The 17,586-nt window shown below is 37.9% G+C and overlaps 1 protein-coding gene across 1 annotated transcript in view; it reads left to right on the plus strand.

Moving 5' to 3' along the window:
• LOC120766526 (protein sarah) overlaps positions 1-17,586 on the plus strand; it is a 66,140-nt gene that overhangs the window by 46,626 nt on the left and 1,928 nt on the right. The gene's annotated exons all lie outside the window — the stretch shown is intronic.

A 17,586-nucleotide genomic window follows, 5' to 3' on the forward strand; every position in this document is an offset into this window, starting at 1 on the left:
GAAATGTCATGAAATTCTCACTGGCCAATCGATAAAGAAAGCAGTTTCTAACGCACCAGTCATATAGATGGCGCCGCCAGTGGGCGCTAGATTCAAAAAGTCCTGTTTACTTTGGAACACACCTTGTATATATGTACATATGTGAGTAATAAAACCGTTTCTCTGCCAAATCATCATTTCTGTGAAAGTTGCAATGAAATCTGCTAGAATAATGTGCGAACGCCATGCTTAATTTCATCACTTCGACCATCTCAACACGATTATTGACCTTTCCACTGAACTCGCAGGCGTTGGAAAATAAAATCACTTAGGAATTGCACAATTCAAGGTCAGTCGGCTGTAGAAATCAAGCGCTAATTGCGGCACAAACAAAATGAACAAGGAATATAAATAATTAACACATTAGTCTCAATGCATCAGTCAGAACTTTGGACAGACACATTTTATTGCTACAATAAATTTATTTTGCACATTTGTTGGCCACAATCACTCACCTGCATAAGTACTATGAACATAAATGAATTTATTTTCTATACCGATTCTTCAATTTTTTTAAAAGCCTTCAAATTAAAGAGTTAGCTAGTTGATTTTACTCTAAGAGAGTACTCTCTATGTTCAATCAGTTATGCCAGTATAGTTGACGATGTAATAGTCAAAAGTCTACCAAATTTGTATCTTAAAACTGCTTAAAAAGGGAAGATTTGAAAACTCAGGACTCATCATGACTCTGAAAACATCGCAGAACATGGAGAAAAGACAAAGAAACGTTGTTGGCAACATAGAAGGCAATCGGCAGGCCGGTCCTTAACTAAGCCGCACTAATATGGTCGCCTGGATGCAGTGAAACGCAGACGAAGAAGCTACAGACACGTCGGAACACTGCACCACGTACTACAACGGAATGCCTCGAACATTTGCACAGTGAGGCACGCATGCTTCCAGTTAAGGAACATAATGAACTCCTCTCCAAGCAGTTTCTACTTGCGTTCTTTCGTAGAAATCATCCCTGTGGTCATCTGCTTGAAGCGGAACCGCCTCGTAGGAGCATCAAGAGGTCCTTCCTCAACTAGGTCGACGACATAAGACAATAAGCCGACCAGACTTTAGACGCAACTAACTTTCTCAATGAATGGCGTACTTGGAGTCAAACTAACACCTATTGCAGACGACGAGCTCGAGTTGCCGCGAAAATCGAGAATGGCCCTTGCGCAGCTTCGTTCTGGATACTGTAGCAGGTTAAACTCTTTGCAGCTAACACCACACATCTGACACCCCTCTCTCTATTGTCCGACAACAGCACGTTTTCTGGGCCTACCGTTGGATGACCTCGATGATAACTTATCTGAACCTTACCATCCTAACGGGGACTAGATAACCGTTACAACAAAAACAACTGATCATTCCTGAAAAGCAAAATCCTTTAAATAACCTAAAGTAGCTGAATTTTATAGCACTTATAGAGAAATTTTTAAGGAATAACAAATACCCTAACAAATTAATCGTCAAAGGAATGTTAAAAGCATTTCATTCATTCCTTAATAAGTCTAAAAGTACATTTTCATCATGCCCACCTCGACTATTCTCCAGAAAATTTCGGAGATGTGAGTGATTCGATTTCACTACGGTATTAAGAGCATGGAGTGCAGATACCAGGGCACATTCAGTGTCCTAATGATAGCAGACTACTGTTGGACGCTTCAGAGAGACCCTAAAGTGTGATATGTATCACACGATCCCATTGAGCTGAACAAAATTTGGCTCAAAAACGTCGGATCTCCTTAGCGAAGCGAACCTTGAGAAGGTCGAGCGGCTTCAGGTCTTGCACAAACTGTATTTTGTACGTTTTCAATTTGAAATCTCTACTTAAAATGTGCCAGTCGTTCCATACGTTTGCTCGAATTGTTGCGCCGAATCGTTTCTCCAAGTTTTTCGTGATTGGCTTCCACTTTGTTTTTTCCCTCGTTGGTTTTCCTTGGAAATGTTTGTTATGAAGTTAAGTAGATGCCATTTGAAAGTTTTTGCTACTCATTACCAATTCTACAAGCATACATTAGCAGTTAGTCATTTCCGAACCAAGTATATACGAGTATAGTCACTGTTGAATAGAATGTACTGCGTGTTGAGTGAGGCTTCAGGTGGGTAAGCAAACAATGTAAAACTTTTTGAATGCAATCAGTCGTGCAGTATCTTCAGTTTTCTGCTTGAATGAGTCTTTTGCATGCCGCGATAGAGAAGAAAGGAATGGAGAATGCCTGAAATGCAGCTAATAAGCGAGAGAAGACAATAAATAGATATTTAAATTAAATGCTTTACTAAACTGCGGTATTCAAGCATGTTTGTCGTCGCAATGATAAGAGATGCAACCAGGAAAATTAGTTTGATGGTTCGCATTATTAGAAATAAATAAAGGTCAGTGCATGCTCCCATTGTTCCCATATTCCGAATATGCTTTGGAGCTTCTGCCCTTCTGCGCCTTTTTCATTTAAATGTGTTCGATTTTTTTTTGTACTTTTTGAGGGGAGTTTGTCTCGTACCTCAACCGAAAGTCATCGTATTTTTGTAGAAGATGTTCTAGCTGAGCGAATGTGCCAGAAGTGTTATGCACTATTTAATGTGAGTAAGGTGATTTTGGCTTGGAGGACGAATTTCCTGTGCCACAAAAATGTTTGAAGAGAATTAGCTCAAATCGAGGAAGATTATTGTCAAACAATAGAGGAGTTCTTGGAAACAGTTATGGGAGTCACTCAAGCGGCCACTTTAAAACTGCTAAAAGTAGCCGGAGACGTTGAAAGCCAAGTGTGCATGTCAGAAGAGCTACTTGAACGCAAGAAAAAGTAGTCGCTTTTGCATCGGTTTGTGATTGATGATGAAAAGTGGCTTCATTACGACCACCCTAAACGCAAAAAATCTTATGTGAAGCCTTGCCAATTCACCAAATCAGCGCCAAAGCTGAATATCCAAACGTCAAGCTTCTAAAATCAACTATCTACCATTTACGAATATTTCGGTATGAGGAAGCTTTGTGCGAGTTGATTGTTCGGAGCAGTGTTTGGAGATGTCCAGGTGACAAAGGATGAAACATGGCTACCTTACTTCACTCCGTAGTCCAATCGACAGTCGTCCAAGTGGATTGCACACAAAAGGAAAAACCATTAACAGTGTCACTATTAACGGTGTATCAGTCTTGAAAGGAACTATCTTGAATAAAAAAAACGAATTTTGTCAAAAAAATGTATTTTACTATGTTAGGCCGGGTGTCTTTTCAATTGAGCTCTTACATAATTTTCTACAATACTTCAAAGTGCTTAGATTCTTATTTCGATCCTGTCATTTGAGCACCATAATAATTTCTTTATGTTTCTCATTTTCGAAATTAATTCGGCCATTAATAAAATATGTGCAAGATGAGCATATTGCAGCTGAATGAATGAGTTATCTGCCAATCTATTGTGACAGAGCACTTTTAGAAGTAATCATTACATACTCGTCTATGCCAGTCGTACAATATTAATTTCCATACACAGTTTCTTCGTTTATCTTTCGTTACATACCCGTTAAGCTATGTACGTCGCCATGCATATGATTCTATGTTCGTATGTAATTTCCCGGCATATCAATCATTCTAAAAATAACAAATACGAAAAAGAGAGCAATTCATATATTACTGAAACTCATTCAGGGGAAAAACAATGGAATCAGTTATTACAAAACATCCCATACTCATGTACATTACATGACAAAAGAAAACAAAAAAAAGGCAGGAAAATAGAAACAATTGCTAAAGCACATTTGCCTGGCATATTTTGAGTCACTCTCATCGCTTTTGCTTTTGCTTTCGCTTTCGTTTCGGTGTGTCTTTTGTTTTCTTTTCTGCCACTGTTCGGTTAATATTCTTGACACTTGTGTGTCTGAGTGTCTAAACTGTAAACGCGACGTATTGTGGTCGTAAGAAGAATGACGGCAGATGACAGTCAGCCAAAGAGTGGGGTTGTGCGTTTAACCCAAATATTTAGGCAGATACATCAGGTTTGTTAAAAAGGAGTAACTATAAAAAACAAGTAAGGGAGGGCTAAATTCGGAAGCGCTAAATGCCATAGTTGTTTAATTGTTTAAGCGTAAGGCTTTGCAAGACATTTGTCTAAGTATGCTGAACATAAATGTCAAAGCCATATGTTTACTTTGACAGCTAGTTTGACAGCTAATGCTCTAGGAAACTTTATGGCGCTAAAAGAACATCCATTTATAGTTCGAAAAATGTCATTCAGGAGGATATTTAGCATTAAAAATTAGCCCATAAAATTTTCTCAGCTGTTTGTAGACGGTTGAAACTCTCAGCTTAACTGTGTTTGAATTTGCGATCGAAGAAGCTGGAAAAGCTTCAGAAAATTTTTTTTGTGTTATATTTTGGAATTATTAAATTTGGAAGTTAAACGGATGTTGTCGTTTAAAAACCATGAGATATCAAATGAGAAATGTGTCGTACTTTTTTTTCAAGTACTCATATTATACGTAACACAATGAGAAGAATGGCTAAAGGGCCTATAAAAATCGATATCTTATAAGCTTTCAACTTGCCTTACTTTTCCCATAAGCAAAAAATACACATTTATATATATAAATATATATATGTATGTATTGTATATGTATGTATGTGTTATATATATATGTATGTATTATATATATATAAGTATTTAAGCACACATACACACGCAATCTAAGGTGACAGCCAGCCAGCCACATGTCAACGAAACGAGCAGTCACCTCCGGGCCTTATTGCGGCGCTAACGGAAAATTAATTGAAAGATGCTTATGCAAAGCAAAAAAGGCAACATTGCCCGACGTGCGGGTGAGCGGGTTGCCAAACAATGGTTTAGCTGTAAGGTATACGAAATGAATTAATGGAGGAAAAAGCCAGCGTACGACACGGCGTATAAGTGATTATGTCAAGTAAGCATCACAAGCTGTTGAATAAACTGCACAAGTTAGCGGTCAAGGCACGCGCTTACACAATACACGCACAAATGTGGAAAGTGAATTGGACGGTATTGCATACGTGTACAATACAATACGAGTATTACCACAAAAAAGTGCTTGCCACAAAGTCATTGTTGCAAAATGTAGAGCGTTAAAAGCATTTTGTTGGGCTTAACGCTGAAAGTTGACATATTTTGTGGCAAGTGAAAACCGATTGCTTTTATTGACAGTCATATACATGCATACACATGAATATACATATATACATATGTATGTATGCATGTAATCTTTTTGTGCTAAACGGCAAATCATTGATCTTTCTCAAGGCCGCTTTTGCTTTTGCAAGTGTTCTTTGGTTGAAATTCGTTGAAAGCTTTTTCAATGAAAGTTTTGACAACTTGGCGTCTTATGGTGTTGTGTCGAGTCTTTGAAAACTAGCACATTATAGTTTGTTGTGAGCATGATTACTGTTTCGCATATAGAGGAAATTGCTTTATGCTACTGAAAGTGCTTCAGCTTCATTTTTTCCACGAAATTAATTACACATCATTGTAGGATAGCAACTACTACTAAATGCAAGTAATTTGTGTAATCGTTGCAGCATATTTGTGCGTAGGTAAGTGTGTATGCGTCAGCCATTTTCTGCATTAATCTTCTTATCAGCTACTTGTTTCATTTTATTTGCTCTTAGCATAACAAATTATCCACCAAGTGTCTCTGGCGATTTGCTCACATAGCTGCCAAATAGATAGATTGATGTGCACTTCGCATGTGAGTTTGTGTTAGAGAAAAATGTATGCGTATGTTCGCAGCTCATATATGTATAATTTTCACGGATAAATTTATTAAACTAAAAAAAAATTTGTCTACGTCTATTTTTATGAAGTCTACTTTAAAAACAAAAAAAAAGAAAAATTAAAATATAATACAACGTGCATTCCAAAGTAAACAGGAATTTTTGAATCTAGCGCCCCCTGGTGGCGCCATCTATATGACTGGTGCGTTAGAAACTGCTTTCTTTATCGATTGGCCAGTGAGAATTTCATGACATTTCATCGATTGGAAGTGAAGTTATTGCGTTTTAAGAGTCAGTATGTTTGTGTTACTGGTGCGAAAATGAGCTTTGAACAAAGAGCCAACATTAAATTTTTTTTAAATTGGTAAACCGAAACACTTTTACCGAAACATTTCAATTGATGAAACAAGTTTATAGTGATGATTGCCTATCCCGCAGCAGAGTGCACGAGTAGTATTTTCACCTTATCAAAGTGGTCGTATTACATACATAAATGGCGATCAACATGTGGGCCTATCAAAATCCGTAATCACCGAAAATTCCATCGAGACTATTTTGAATAAAATAAATTGATTTTGTTGAAAAACCATTTGTTCTGTTTTTTTTTTTTAAGACCCGTTTTCTTTTCAACGCACCTTGTAATAGGTTAAGTCGTAGGGTTTTTTTCAAAATCGATAGATTTCACTTGAACCGATATTTGTCTTTTGTTTTACCCAAAAGAGTATCACCTCATATATTGCCGATGAAGGTTTTTGAGCTTACCAAAATTTAATATCAATCTCAGTCACTTCGATAGGTTCTCCAAACCGAGATATTGCAAACTCAGTCTGGCCAAAGCCGGGCAATGGAGGAGAAATAAATAAGGTAATTCCACCTCACCTTCCTCCATACAGCTTTGACAGGAGCGTCCGTCAAAATACTTATTTGCACCGCGTGCGAACCTATGTATTGGATGGCCTACAGTTAAAACACCTAAAATAGCTGCGAGATTTATTTTGCCAAGTGCAAGTAGTTCGGAGGACCTCTTACGGTTCACTTTGAGGTAAGGGTGCTCTCCCTAGCAAACTCGTCGGCTTTGCAGTTTTTGGTGTGTGACCAGGCAGCCAAACGATTCTGCGCACAGTTTGCGAGCTCAATGTTCAATGCAAGTCCACTGCTTTCTTCAAAGCAGCCACATTTGCCTGTAAAAATCTACAAAACTTATGCAGCCTGAAGCTAAGCTTAAAAGAAAGTTATTTACTGAATACTCCCTATCTATCCTTACCTCCTTGTTTCGACTCATCCGTAAAAAGGTTCACTGCGCATCTTCTCCAACGACTTCGTGGGTATATGAGCGAAGCAACAGCCATCAGGAGAAGCCTCTTTAATGCAGTAATCCCTATTTTCAGGGAAAGCAATTGAAGCAGGGGAGAATTTCAGGGTGGAAAAAGCTTCTCTGAGCCTTAGTGTGTCTTCGCAGCAGTGCATCTGCTGTCAATATCCATGGGTGCTATATGTAGAATGGCATTAAGTGCCATTGTTGGTGTAGTCCGGAGATTCCTTTGAGAGCCGCCCTTTGGATGCGGCTAAACTTTCGAGCCAGTGCAGCCTATTCGAGCGTCTTCCACCAGACGAATACATAATAGAACATTATAATAACTTGACTATGGCTTTGTAGAACCCAAACACCATCTTTGGTGGGAGTCCTCACCTTTTCCCTATAGCTTTTCTATATCAGTATATCCATCTATGGTGAGAATCCTCACCTTTTCCCTATAGCTTTTCTATATCAGTATAGGTTACCTTCTCCTCATTATTGACTTCTATGAAATCGATGCCTTCTTAACCTTGTCCTGAGTAATTGGTTTTCATGAAAGCTTTCTTTCAAGGCTAAGCCCCAGATATGTTACCTTATCAACGGGTTAGAAGCGCAAGCCTCCCACAAATTGATAGGGACCTCGATTATTTTATATCTCCTGGTGAATAACACCATTTCAGTTTTTAATTGACAGCTAAGCCATTTTTATTCGCCCAGCAGGAAACCACGCTGAGGTAGCCTTGGGTTAGCTCGTAGACGTAACTTAGAAATTTTCCTTTTGCCCATAAGAGGAACTTCGTCAACGTAGATTGTCACCCGACAGCCTCGTTTTTCATTCATACCTACATAGTTTAAAAGTTCCTCTTTTCATAACAAACATATTAGTCCAGAAGCGCGTAGTAACTAAAAAAGTCCAGTAGTTTGCGATTTAAAACAAACTTTATCATTTGAGTAACGAGAAACGACTGACCAACCCGCAAGCAAGGGTGGTGTATACATATGTACATCAAAGGCCTCCAATGGCACTGGCAATCAGCAGTTGAAGATTTTCATTTCGAAATTCCACAAGCTGCAATAAACATGTGTTGGCTTACTCGGCTGGCAGGGGCCTTGAATTTCGGAAAATTGCTAGTCAAAATCATTTATTACGAAAGTGCACCACACATATGCATAGCTAGAAACAATTTAATATGCTGCCAACAACACAATGATTGGTGTCAAGGCCAGCGCCTACTTGCTTTTCTCACTGTTTCTCCACACAAACAATGCGCAGCAAAATTATTTTTGCACATAAAGAGCTTCCGGCAGCACATATACATACATAATGCTGACATAAATACATATGTAAGCATATTAATCCATCGGCGTAAAACCGCATACCGATGGACAATACTTATAATCAAAAAAAGGGCACCAATAAAAAAATAAATCGTTCATGCTCTTCAGCATGCACTTTAAGTCTCTTGCTTTACAATGAAATTGCTTGGCGAGCTGTAAGACAGACGAGAAGCATGCGATTGTTCGTGGTTTAGCACAAATGCCGAGTACGTGACGGCGTATATCTAGACGCGAAGACGCAATCGATATCTTAGTGGTTAATTCTCCAATAAATCATCGCTTCCGTTTCGAAACTTTTCATATACACTAGTGATGTTCGTTTTTTTTACCAAAATGCAAAAAAATAAATAATAATTTAACAAGAAAAAACGTTAAATTCGACTGCACCGAAGCTAATATACCCTTCACAGGTGCATTTCTTTTTAGTTCAGTTTGTATGGAAGCTATATGCTATAGTAATCCGATCAGAACAATTTTTTCGGAGATTATATTATTACCTTAAGCAGTAATCCATGTCAAATTTCGTGAAGATACCACGTCAAATGAGGAAGTTTCCCATGCAAGCATTTGATTCCGATCATTCAGTTTGTATGGCAGCTATATGCTATAGTTAATCGATCTGAACAATTTCTTCGGAGATTACATCGTTGCTTTAGAAAATAATCCATACCAAATTTCGTGAATATATCTTGTCAAATGCAAAAGTTTTTCATACAAGAACTTGATCCCGATCGTTCAGTTTGTATGGCAGCTATATTATATTGTAAGCCGATCTAAACAATTTCTTCGTATATTATATAATTATCTTAGAAAATAACCTGTGCTAACTTTTGTGTAGATACATTGTCAAATGTGAAAGTTTTCCATACAAGAACTTGATTCCGATCGATCAGTTTGTATGGCAGCTATATGTTATAGTGGCACGATATCGGCAGTTCCGACAAATGAGCAGCTTCTTGAAGAGAAAATGACGTTTGCAAAATTTCAAAACTATATCTTAAAAACTGAGGGACTCGTTCGTATATATACAGACAGACGAACAGACAGACAGACGGACATGGCTAAATCGTCAGGGTATAGAAATTTTAGAAATAATAAAACCTTATTTACTAATAATTACAAATACTTAATTTTAATCACCTCAGTTTCGGCCGCTTTATTGGCTGGGACATCATCATGAAATGTTCTTGTCAGGTTAGCTCTCAGTTTTGGATATAAAGTGTAATCCATTTCGATGTTCTCTACTTTTTTAAAGAAAAACTACAGAAACTTCAAACTCATTGGAGAGTGTTTATTATCCCTCGAAAGAACACTGTTTGGCTTTTATTTTTCGAAGATTGGCTCTTTCAAATGTTGGCCGTCTCAGATGGTCCATCCGCTGAGTCCAATTTTTGATGACTCGTTCGAGCATTTCAACTACTAACTGGCAAATGACACACGTAATGTTTTGCTCCAAGTCCTGAATCGAAGCTTGTTGCTCCGCATAGATTTTAGACTTTACATATCTCCACAGGCAAAAGGTGCGATATCACACGATCTTGGTGGCCAATCGAAAGGTTCATAAAGTGAAATTATCTGCTTACCGAAGTGCTCTCTCAATAAATCTATTGATTGATGCGTTGTGTGGCAAGTGGCGCAGTCTTTTTGAAACCAAATGTCGCCGAGATCACGAGTTTCAATTTCAGGCATGAAATAGTCGGTTATCATAGCGCGATAAAGGTTGCTATTAACCGTTTCGTTCTCATCGGACTTATTTTTGATGAAATATGGATCGATGATTCGACCGGCTCACAAACCACACCAAGCCCATGTTTTTCCGAATGAAACGGCAGCTCTTGAATCTTTTCAGGTTTCTCTTCGTCCCAAACACGGTAATTTTACTTGTTTACATACCCATTGAGTCAGAAATAAGTCTCACCGCTGAACAAAATTTAGCTCGAAAACGTCGGGTCTTCTATGAACTTTTCAGGAGCCCATAAAGCGAAGCGATGTTGCTTGGGAAGCTCGAGCGGCTTTACTTCTTGCTCAGGCTGTATTTTCTTTCAATTTAAGATCTGGACGTAAAATGAGCCAAGTCGTTCGATACGTCACTCCGAGCTTGTGTGAACGGCGCCGAATCAACTCTCTACGGTCTTCGTGTACACTCTCAGCTGCAGCTACTATATTTTTTTCACTGCGTGTTGGACGTGGTCTATTCGGTTGAATATTATCCAATAATGAATTCTCAGGTCCATTTCTAAATCGTGAAAACGACTCATACAATCATGTGCCTCAACAACTTCTTTTTTAGAACTGATGAGTGACTAGTGAGTGTAGAAATACTCATGAATTTATTAGATGCTTATTTGTAAGTGTTCCACATGTTCAGTGATTGTAGAATTATAGGATAGTATTTACAGAATTTTGACAGAATAAAAAATTCTTCAATCATTTGCTATTCATACAGACTCGGCTAATAGTACAATAACAAATTTTGATTACAATGATTTCGAAATCATTATAAGTCAAACCGTAAAAGCTTAACAAGCCTCCTCTTTCAACTCTCAGTAAAATTATTTAATTGAGGGGTACTCCGTATTTATTATTCCCAATTACTGCAGAATTTAGGAACTGTCAAATTCGAACTACCGGGTTGCATTGGAACTCATCACACAACACATGAAAACTTAGACCGCTGAACCTTATTCATAGTACTTATTGAGTTGAAAAGCTAAGTAGATGGAACAAAGTTTGGCAAATTGCCACACGTAAAATAGTTGACGAAATAGTCATCGAAAATATTCGTAATGGCAGCTTCTTCAGAATAATGCCAAGTAATAAACTCATAAATTTGTATACTCATCACTTAACACCTTTGTTGTTGTAGCACGAATGCCTCCATAACGGCGAAATTTGAGTGCAGTCCACTGTGTATGTGTTTGGCAGTCGGTATCCTTCTGGCGTATATTTGTGATTAATTGAAGCGGAAGCAGAAAATGACTAATGGTGTGCGTCAGTCAGCGAAGCAGTCAGTCATGCAATCGTTGTTGTTATGTCTAAATCAAAAAGTGGGAGAGTGTGAGCATTTTAACAAGTTTCATGTTCACGCAGGTGGTAAGAGTGCGAGCGAAGTTAGGTATACTAATACATACATACATACATACCTCTGTACACATGATATTGAATGGTTGAAGGAAGACTCGTGACCATGACTTTGGTTAAGAGTGACGAATGTGTACTTAAAGCTCTCAGTAATTTTAAACATCTTGCGCTATTTTCGGTTCTCCATGCGTTTTTATGTTCGTAATTTTTAAGCTTAAGTAATATCTCAAATTTAATGACGGTGAAAGCACTTAAGCCAGTTTTATTATGGATAATGAGTATATCGAAGAGTGGGTTAGTCATTTATAACGGTTCTTTTTCACGTTACGTTTCTACGTACTTTCTTTTAAGTGAAGTTATACGAATGAGTATCCTCATATTTTTGTAAATGCTCAATATGTTTGTATACCCTGAACAGGGAGTATAAGTTTGCCATGAAGTTTGTAACACCCAGAACGAAGACCACACAAACTGTCCAATCGCAATAAAGAAAAACATTTTGTTTGTAGTTTATACATACTTTCTTTATTCCTGTGAAAGTACATTCGATGGTATTATGTATGGAACTCGATTTCTTTTGCACGGTCGTCAAGGGCACACTTGCAGAAGTCCAGACGCTGAAACCAATTTTCGACGGTTTCAAGCATAAATCGGCCAATACTGTTGCATTTTCACTTTCGATATTCGTACGAAGTTCATCAATCGTCGCGGGCTTGTTGGTATGGACCATACATTTGACGTGGACCCACAGAAAATAGTCTAACGGCGTCAAATCGTACGACCAATTGACTGTGCTATTTCGTGAGATAACGCGTTCACCAAACTTGGTTTTCAATAAATCGTTTGGGACATTCGCTTGTGGCGCCGTCCTTTTGGAACGACATATTGTCGAAGTACATATCATTCAATTCGAGCGAGAAATATTCGGTTATCATTGAGCGGTAGTGATTCCCATTCACAGTAACGTGCCGGTCTTGATCATCACGGAAGAAGTACGGTACAATGACGCCGCCGGCCCATAAACCGCACAAAGCCCTAATTTTTTCGGGATGCAATGGTGATGCTTGGAGTACGTGTAGATTGCTGCCTGACCAATAACGCATATTTTGTTTATTGACGAAGCCATTGAGCCAGAAATGAGCCTCATTGCTGAAGATGATTTTTCGATCAAAATCCGGATAATTTTCAAGTTATTGCTCAGCCCAAATCACGAACATACGACGATTCTGGTGCTTAAGTTGCTTCAGTTCTTGCGTCAATTTGAACTTGTAAGGATGTAAGTCGTGATCTTTTCGCAAAAATCGCCACAACGTCGTCGCAAAGATACCCAACGCATGAAAACGACGTGTGGCAGACTGATTTGGGTCCTTCTCAATTTATGCGCCAGCGGCAGCAATATTCCCGACAAAACGGACAATTCTTTGTCTCACTGGCAAGGGGAACATTTTGTACTGTGCCTGTGGATTCAAATTTTTCGCCTAGATGCGCAATTATTGATCTAACAGGACGATTATTACGACCATAAATTGGACGTAGCGCTCTTAAGTTTGAGGCCTCTGACCCGAATTTTGATAGTAAATTTTAATAATTTCGACTCGCTGTTGGATCGTATATCTTTCCGTGATGAAATATCAAATCTTACTGAAGAGAAATATCAAAAGAGCGGAAAATATATGGCGTCGTTTGCTGTATCTATCGGTATACTTTTGTAGCATCGTTTTGAAAAAACCCTTTATATATATTTCTCCTAGCTTACGAAAATGTGGAGGTTTTTATTATCATCCTTCACATTTAGGATCATAAGGCATTTTTTCATCGTAATATATATTTAACTGAACTTCTCTTCCTCTCCTTCTGTGATATTCTTGTTGCTATCTCTCATATTCAGATTACTATGAAACTGAAATCATACATATAATCATTGGGTGAATGGATAATTCGATTGAATGTAAAAATATTGAAACAATCCAGCTACAATAACCAAACTACTTGCAAGACAGAAAAGCGAATCGCCGAGAAAAATATTTATAAAAGTTCTGTTCAGAAAAATTCATTAAATTCTTATTTCCTTCGAAATATTTGGGGAAAAACTGAGCTCAAAAGAATATCAAAACTCAAATAATTCCATTAAGGCTATTTAATACTTGTGGAATCCTCGTTTTGTCAAAGAAACTATGCACCACCAATTATTGAAGAAAAACCTATAACTAAAATTTATAAAATCGACATTTTGTTGCTCTTCTCATATTACATGTTCTCATATACTCGTACCATCTTATTCTTTTGCTTGTGCTTTCAATATTACTTCTCCGTGTCATCAATTTCACCTTTCCAGTAATTATCCGATTGTTTTGTTATTGCACTTCTTTTATTGTTTTATTCTTTTTATAGCTTTCTAGGTATTTTTACTGTTCATTCATATACATTTATTAGTACATATAAATTGGTAGTTTTGGACTTCTTCTTCTTCTTAATTGGCGTAGACACCGCTTACGCGATTATAGCCGAGTTAACAACAGCGCGCCAGTCGTTTCTTCTTTTCGCTACGTGGCGCCAATTGGATATTCCAAGCGAAGCCAGGTCCTTCTCCACTTGGTCCTTCCAACGGAGTGGAGGCCTTCCTCTTCCTCTGCTTCCCCCGGCGGGTACAGCGTCGAATACTTTCAGAGCTGGAGTGTTTTCGTCCATTCGGACAACATGACCTAGCCAGCGTAGCCGCTGTCTTTTAATTCGCTGAACTATGTCAATGTCGTCATATATCTGGTACAGCTCATCGTTCCATCGAAGGCGATATTCGCCGTGTCCAATGCGCAAAGCACCATAAATCTTCCGCAGAACCTTTCCCTCGAAAACTCGTAACGTCGACTCGTCAGTCGTTGCCATGCCTCTGCACCATATCGCAGGAAGCAAGTGAGGAAAGTTCTTTGATCACCATTCACTTGGGAGTGGCCAGAAACTATTCTTTATATGGCTCAAGCAGCTCACAACTTCCGGTATTGAGCCAAGTATCCTCTGGATAGACACAGAACATCCTTTTGAAGGTGGTGGCTTTCTGTTAACGAAAACTGAGTATGGGGTATATGAAAGTCTTGCAATTTTATTCATTCATAATATTTCTAAAAATATGTGAATACTTGAATAAGTTTTCGTTTTATGCGTTGGGCAGGGGCTAGTTATCTAATTTCAATACAAAGTTATTGCGAAAGTATTTTATGCATTCTATTGTGTACCAATCTACCAATCCTCTTAAAAAGATATTTATTATTATTTTGGTTTTATTTTTTCTTTTATGAGTTACGGAATTCTTGGTGCGATTAAATTTCGACGCGAAATGGGGGGTGGTTAGCGCATCTTATTAAAGAAAAGAAGAATGACTCATATACTATGTATTGTATTCATATATAAATAAACATATGTACATATGTATATATATCGCAATTACTGGCATGATTTGAGGAAAAAAGTCAATATGTCAGTAAATATAAATGTATAAAGTTTTTTGTTTTAATTGTGCAAATTTTGGTCTTAATTCATAAGAGAGAAAAAGCTGAATAAGACAGAAACTAATAACGCAACCTGTTGATAACTCTTAAAGATAGTTTTGAATCCCTAAAGAATCCCTTTCTGGTCTAGTCTAGGCTACAAGGGATAACAATTAATGCCTCTTTTAGACAACACTTACCCAAGAACTTTGAATATTACAGCTCATAAGTTATTGATTAATAATAAGTTTTAAGTAAAAAATGTATTATAACTAGTAATTCTAATCCCAAGCCCTTTTGTTAGCCTTGTTAACATTCCACGAGATGTCAACTGCCAGAGTTTGGCAGTTTACGCGTATATATGTACTAATCTTTGGATTAAATAAAAATGTGGATGAAACAATGTCTTTTACTCGGCTGCTACTAAAGTGGCAGTAGACGTACTGCTACGAAGCACCGCCTCGTTGAAAGTGGTGAGCATTGACTCCAACAGCAGAGCGACAATACTAGCGCTGAGCTCGCTAGCTGTGCAGATAATCTTGCTTCATGTGTTTTTTCTTTAAGAAAAAATAGGGAACTTCGAAATGGATCATGCTTTTTACTATGTTCATACCAAAGCATTTATACCAGTTCTTTGTTCTATTCTCCAATTATCACAAATAATGTGAAGTGAAAGTGTTAAGTGAATTAACCTACCATTAGTTGATATTAAGTACAAATTTGGTATGATTGTTAAGTGTGTTCTCTGCATGGTACATAAATATGTACTTTCATCCAATAGTGTTGCACTTAGGCAGGTATGTCTCCTGTCTTCTTCAGCTAGTAGATAACCAAAATAAAAGAGCAACAATGCTTACCGGATACGCTCACTGATCCGCTTACCTTTTCGTTAGGCATACATAACCCGATTAAGCCCCACAATGGTCGTTAGTGAATGCCATCAGCGGAAGGACATTTTCGTACATACATACATGAAGGTCGATAGTGCAGACAAACCTCACTTTCCGATGAAATTTCCAAAAATAGCAAACACGAATGACAATATCTAAGAGACACAAATAGAGGCACTCTCGCTAACGGCACATTCCGGAAGCGACGACAGCAGGAAGTTGGTCTGTTTGATTGTGTAACAAGTGAATAGTTTGCTGACTGATGACATTTCCCGTTAGACGGCATGGAAATGCCTATTTTGCATACCAAATATATGTGCATATGTAGCAAGTGGCAGCCGCAAGAGTTGATTGAGTCTTTGCCAAAATATGTTTGTGGTTGCACATATATTATTTGATTATAACGGCTTAAGAGCGTTGAATCGGAATCGGAATCGCCTTTTGTTTTATGTTTACTGAATTTTCTTGCATTGCCAATTTCTTTTCTTTTGGACAGAAGAGATTTTTTGCAACTGTCCGGCCGTCCATCGTTCGTTAGAACATTTCTTATAAGATTTATTACCAACACTGTGGTATGGATGAAATCGGAGGATAACTCCGCTCACTCCCCAAATAACGGTACTGCTAAAAACTACCAAAAGCCCGATAAATCAATAACCAAAAGCTCCAGAGACATTAATTATTATCACCGAGATGGTATGAGAGTGCTTTAAGGGAGCCAATGTAAAAATTGGACAATGGGCGTGGCACCACCCACTTTTATACATGGCTCAGGACCTGTTCGACCAATTTCAACCAAATTTGGTACATAACATTCTTATTTCACGGCACGAATTATTTCATGGCCGAAGTCGGACTGCAACCCCGTCTACTTCCCATATGACACAATTTTATAATTTAATTTGGTTATTTCACCTTCCGATATATAAATGAAGAAGATATTAATATAACAGGAAATTTGAATGAATAATCCCTTTAAAGTATTGGACCTTATGAGCCCCTATGTACCGCATATTTGAACCCCAGTACTTATAGGTGACTTTTGCCGCAAATATTAGTAATATTTTTTCTTGACCATGGTATGTCTATATGTAGAGTCGTGTCGATATTTCCTTTAGATCCCATATACCTAATACAAGTATTTCCATATGATTGGTGATTGTTCGTGAAGATGATGATGAAACCTTAGGGGAATTTTATTAGTATGTGGCATATTAATACACTGCGGCAAGAACAGTATGTATGTATATGTCAGTCAGTGTATGACATACTATATATACATTTGAATTTCCACAACTCGAAATTCTAAAACTCGTAGTACTCCATAACTCGAACTCCTTAATTGTCAATAGAGGTCACATTTCATACAGTTTTCATCTCTTTACTCGAAGTCTCTCTAACTCAAAGTTTTTTGTGGATTATGGTGATTCGAATTAGGGCAGTTCAACTGCCTATATAATCGCTTGGATTCCTATCTTCTGGTTGACGGCTTGCACCTTAAGGTATTTCCCTGGCTTTGATTTTAAACCGTAGTTGCTTGATAAGGTTTATCATACTTAGGTTTATTCAGAGGTTTTTGAATGCTTCTCCTGGATTGTCTGTCAGTAGTAGCGCGTATTTCTAACCACTGGATCACGAAGTTTACCTAAGAGAGGTTTGGGTGTACTTTTGATGCCGCATGATAGGCTGAGGATAGAAACAATATTTGCTCTTCTGGCTCGAAATTAC

The sequence above is a fragment of the Bactrocera tryoni genome, chromosome 1, assembly GCF_016617805.1.
Source record: "Bactrocera tryoni isolate S06 chromosome 1, CSIRO_BtryS06_freeze2, whole genome shotgun sequence".
Taxonomy (NCBI): Eukaryota; Metazoa; Arthropoda; class Insecta; order Diptera; family Tephritidae; genus Bactrocera; species Bactrocera tryoni.